Consider the following 5,788-nt stretch of genomic DNA (forward strand, 5'->3'; position numbering starts at 1 on the left):
TGAGCCTTTTGTCATGGTTATGAACAGTAGCGAGTATAGTATCCCCCAACCATCTTCTCATCATTTATCATCCACGGTCAACTATCTCTCATAATTATAATCCTTTAAAGGTTACGGTAAAAAAATATACTCCCATGAGCTGCTATTCCTTAGTAGTAAGTTACGTTTCATTTATAATCAAAATATCCATATAGTCTCACACATTTTATTTTCTTGTAACTACTACGTTTCGGACATCCCGGCCATTGTCAAGGATCTTTTGTACATTAGCATAGGTAACATTATTATCAAAATATTTCAAGCTATTCTGCCTTAGTCAAATTTTATCTTAGCCAGTGAGCTATGATCATCACAAGTTCACTTATCCTACTTCTATTCAGTTCATACCGTCTATTACAATCTATTTCTTTATCAGATTGTTGATTATTAATGATTTATTTGGGGACCAGAGGTAGAAATAAATTTTAGGCAGCTTCATTTATGGACTAATTAACACTTGTTGAGAGATTCGGCCTTTTTCAGCTCATTAAACAAGTTCAAGGTAAAACAAACCACTTTACATAATTCACACCACTATTCTAGATCCACTTTACTTAACGACTAATAGGTGTTTTTATGTTCTTAGGATTTAGGATCTCAAGGATTAAATTAACATGATAAAATTTAGGATCTCAAGACAAGAAAAAAATTGTCTATGGAGATATTCAACTTGCAAAACTGTCTGTATTAAGGTTCAAGGTTTTCACTTTAAAAAACATTTAATAAGAATATTAATGTTTACATTTCATAAATAAAGTAGTCGGAAAAAATATTAATTTTCTTATTATATCCTAACCATAATTAATCTATAACAATGGAAATCTTTTAAACAAAGCATTAACGGAATTATCTTCTCAGGGATTTTTTTTTGTTTTGTGATACTTAATTCATATTTTGAATTTGGACTCTTAACTCAAATGCCCTGTATATTTCTTCCTTCACCACCGCGTTTTAGTGAAATGTAGATCTAGCTACGTATGAAGAGATCAAGAAAGAACTTTGAGTTTCACTTTTAACTTCCATATTACGAATATTTTTTTATATCTGGGCCTGTTTTACTTATCTTAGTCCAAGATTTGTGTTTATAAGACAGAGACGAGATGTTAGCTTGATGAGATGATGAAATCGATCACAATCGTAATATTCAAAACAATCGAAACCATTTTCTGTTTGTTTTTTCCTTCAGTGACTGGTATAATCAACAAATTCAACTTCTGGTAGATATATTTTGAAGAATAATTTGATGTGTTAATTTAATCCTTTTTTTTTAGTTTATTTATTTATTGCTATTTACAAATATACATTATAATACATTTAGTAAATTTGATCTCAGTTAAAATGGAATGAAACTGAATGGAAAAATAGTTGTCATAAGGCAGTGCTGAATAATTCAATAATGAGTTTTTTAATTCTTTATTGAAAATTAAAACTGTATATTACATAATACATTCAGTAATTTTGATCTTAGTTAAAATGGAGTTTTTTTAACACAGGCGTGTAGAGAAACCACCAATTGGTAGCACTGATGACGTTTTACATTAGCAGGTCTCGTGGCCATCTCCTTTTTAGGTGCCTCGGAGGATTGTTAGAAATGGAAGAGGAAGCAAGGTTGGAAATGTTAATTTAATACTGAAACTTAAATAAAACTTCTAGGATTGTGAGTTACCTTCGTATTTCAAACATTTTTTATTCATTTAACATTAATCATAAATTCTTCTTAAGGTCATTTTGGACAATCGGTCAATCTTCAGGCATATCACTAAAAATAGTTTTTAAGTGCTATTCATTGCCTATAAATTATTTTCGTGTACATAATATATTAAATTTTAAGTTTATTAATTCCTAAAGCTAATTATATACAATCAAATTAATAAACGTTGAATGTAATAGATTTTACATACAAAACTAATTAATAAATACTAAATAATAACATATGTAACTATATTTAGAAAAAAAAATGTCTTCAAATGATAAATGTAATATAGGTGATATCTTCAGGATAGAAATGTTTTCGATAGCAAATACATTCCTGTCGAATACCGAAGGAATTTTGTAACGAAAAACAGGTGTTATGTATTTTAATGTATCTATTTTTACGAATTATTCAAAAATATGTTTTTTTTTTATTTTGTTGAAAATAATATTGTTCACACGCTTGTTTCCTTATATGTAAACATTTTCTCAAAGCTGTTTACAGACAAGTCATGGAACCTTGGGGGTAATCCAAAATATTTGCTTTGCAACAGGTTGATTACCAGGGAAAGGTTCTAAATTAATCGAGCTCGAGGTCGAAATAGTCATCGATTCTAAATTATCAAAACAAAAAATAGTTTCAGTGAGGCGGGACCGAGGTACAAAGAAATAAAGACCTTTATAGTTTAAATATATTAGAAGAATTTAGAATTTTATCATAAAGAATCATTATAACTTATTTCAATTTTAATTATTTATAAATTGTATTAGTTTTAATTAATAAGTAAAACTTATATCAAATGTATAAGCAAAAATTGAAAAAAAAAAAAAAAAAAAAAAATAGAACAAAATACTATCTAAACAATATAGATTTTTTAGAATTTCCAACTCCGAGCCGTAGTTTTTTTAATGTAAACAAACAGAACGGAGATATAAAATGATGTGATTATCCAAAGAATTATTTTAAATATATTTACCAAAAATAATTTTTATGTCTTTTATAAAAATATAAAGTAATGCTTCATCCTTAAAATAACTCAAACGAAAACAGAAAAAACAATTTGCAGGAATCCTCCGAAACGGTAGTTGAGACGAAAAGTCGAAAGAGTAGTTGATTTTTATTTTAAAATATAAATGTTGAACTATTGAATTTTTCGAACGACTATAAATAGAAACACACGCATTATTTAGGCATATAGGCACTATAAAGTCAAAATATATATTAAATGTATTCTTATGATTGGAATAAACAAAAATGACATTGGTATGAAGTTATCAGTAAGCATTCAATTGAAATAAGTATTAAATTTCACCTTTCTTAAATCCATGCTCATGAAAAACTTACATACTAAAAAGGTACAAACATCACATAAATCATTGAAGATCAAATTGTTTGTGATAGATGATATTACAATTGGGTTCATGAAAGTTTAGGTCCCCTATAACTCTCCCAGTTCCGGAGATATCATACTGCATTGGCGAAAACTACCAGTGCCGATATATCGGCCCTTAATGCACAGGCGAAAACTACCAGTGCCGATATATCGGCCTTTAGTGCACTGGCGAAAACTACCAGTGCCGATATATCGGCCTTTAGTGCACTGGCGAAAACTACAAGTGCCGATATATCGGCCTTTAGTGCACTGGCGAAAACTACCAGTGCCGATATATCGGCCTTTAGTGCACAGGCGAAAAAAAGAAATAGTAACATTGCTTTATTCTTTATTTCGTCATTTATACACTGTTTTTTTAATTATGTAAATATTGTATTTTGTTTGTTTCTATAAGCCTTTTTCTGAACCCTAGAAAAATCATGGAATTCTGCCGGTAATCTTCGCATAGGCGCCTATCTTTCGCCCAGTACTTAAAGGTTATTTTATTTTATTTTTTTATTTATTCCTATAAATTAAATTATCAATGAAATTATCAGCGATTGAAAGGTTTCCTGCAAAAATATTCCGTTGGTTTTTTATTTTTCAATTTTATTGCGAGAGTGAATACATTACCAAAAATGTAGCGCCACCAATTTCACTTTTCTATTTTAATTCGTTGTTGAGATGGGATTTTTCCAAGAAAAGTATGTTTTTTCGCGTAAAGATTCTAATCTTTAGGATGACCTTCAATTTCAAAGATATAGTGACGTTAGTAGGTCAAAAATATTGGTTACCTACAACAAGACTCTTATACTAATATTGTTCCATTACTAAAAAAATTACATTTTTGATAACTTCTATCTTCCCTCCCCAAAAAAAAAATTTTTCTAAAGTGGTTTACTACCGTAAACAGTGTTGTTCGAGTAGAATGTTGTTTTATTATTCGTCTAATACCTTCTTTTTTTTAATTTCATTTTTAAAGAATAGAGGTATAACTATAAATCAATTTATTTTAGCAAATTTCATGAAAACTACTACTCCTACGAAAATAAACGTTATCAACTTCTTTATAGTACATTAATCTAGCTTTAATTGAGTGCTAATAGACATATGCACGTCACATATTTCCTGAGATATAGATTTCTCAAAATAAATTAACTAACAACTCATATTGCAGTACTTTCCATACAACATTTTTATTAAATGTTGCTTTTTAAAAAGCTATATCTCGAGAACTATTGCACGTGAATAGCTCTTTTAGGGCTTACATTTCAGCAAATTTACTCTACTCTAAATAATGCTCTCTTAGATTTTCTATTATTGTTGGTAGTTTTAAAGATATAAAATAAATTATTTTTAACCTTTTGAAACAGCCCCCATTTTGTATTCCCCTTACCTGTACTCATCAATTTTAGCTAGTAATTATACATAGTTTTCAATTAAGTAATCAAAAATTGGGGTGAAATAACTACCTTTTTTCTCCTCTTGGGCTGTTGTACTATCTTTGACACATATTCGTTCTCCAATCTGTTAAACCAAGAGCTCCCAAGTCCTCAACATCCTGGATCCGACGCTTCCGAGGTCGTCCTCTTCTTCTGGCACCATAGAATGTCCAGCACAGAATCTTTTATGTCATTCTGTCATCATCTATTCTAGTTATATGGCCCAGGCATTCAATCTTCTGGCTCGTGTAGAACGAACTATGCTGCAGGATCCGTAAAGCTCATATAATTAGAGGATCTTCCGGATTCTCCATCCACCCACTTCCACTACAGGTTTTCTCTTCAAAATTTTTAACATTATATACAATCTTTTTTTTTATCTCTTGTGACAACAGCGATGACCGAAAAATCATTATAGTTGCGAAATATGCTCTGTCACCCGCCAATTTGTATTTCTGCAGATATTTTATTTTTGCAGTTCCGCGTAAGGCTATGTGAAGGATTTAACGTTTTCTAAAGAAAATTCTTCTTAGCTTGAATCTTCCCAAGCTCTCGAGTTTCTGCACGAACATACATACAAATACTTTGTTTTATTTTCATTTTCTTCAACACCAACATCTTCACCTTTAGCTTTTAGTAATTGAAACACCTTCGTAAGGGATTACTTATTTCTTGCTACTAAGCCGATATCATCTTCATAGGGAGCAAATCTGTCCGGATGCATCTAATATATTTTCATTGGTATAAAGGTTGTTTATTACACTATGGAACACAAGATTAAATATTGCAGCACATATTTCAATTTTAAAAACTTTCCTAATCCGAAGCAATGGCAATACAAGGTATTTAGTGTCACGTAGGCTAGGGATTCCCATGACACTCACTACGTATACATCTTTTAGCCTATCTCTTAAAGTGTTTTCGTCTCAGATGAACCTTGAAATATAACAATTTATAAGTTTTTTATTTACCATAAATAAGCAATAACATAGCGTCAACGATTACCATCATCATTAGCCGCGTCTAACATTGATCTTTATTAAATTTAATTGACTGTTGGTAAACAAAAATGCTATGAATATTATTAATGCATATCAAATAATGAAATAGGGACTGCAATGTTAACTAATCCCCCAAATTACCCTGAATGTACCATATAATGTAACTGGAATGCACTGACATTTATTTGAGATGTGCATATATTATAATCTATTTTATTTTATAAATATTCATTTAAATTTC

Source organism: Halyomorpha halys, unplaced genomic scaffold (genome assembly GCF_000696795.3).
Source record: "Halyomorpha halys isolate HHAL.00 unplaced genomic scaffold, Hhal_1.1 Scaffold257.1, whole genome shotgun sequence".
NCBI lineage: Eukaryota > Metazoa > Arthropoda > Insecta > Hemiptera > Pentatomidae > Halyomorpha > Halyomorpha halys.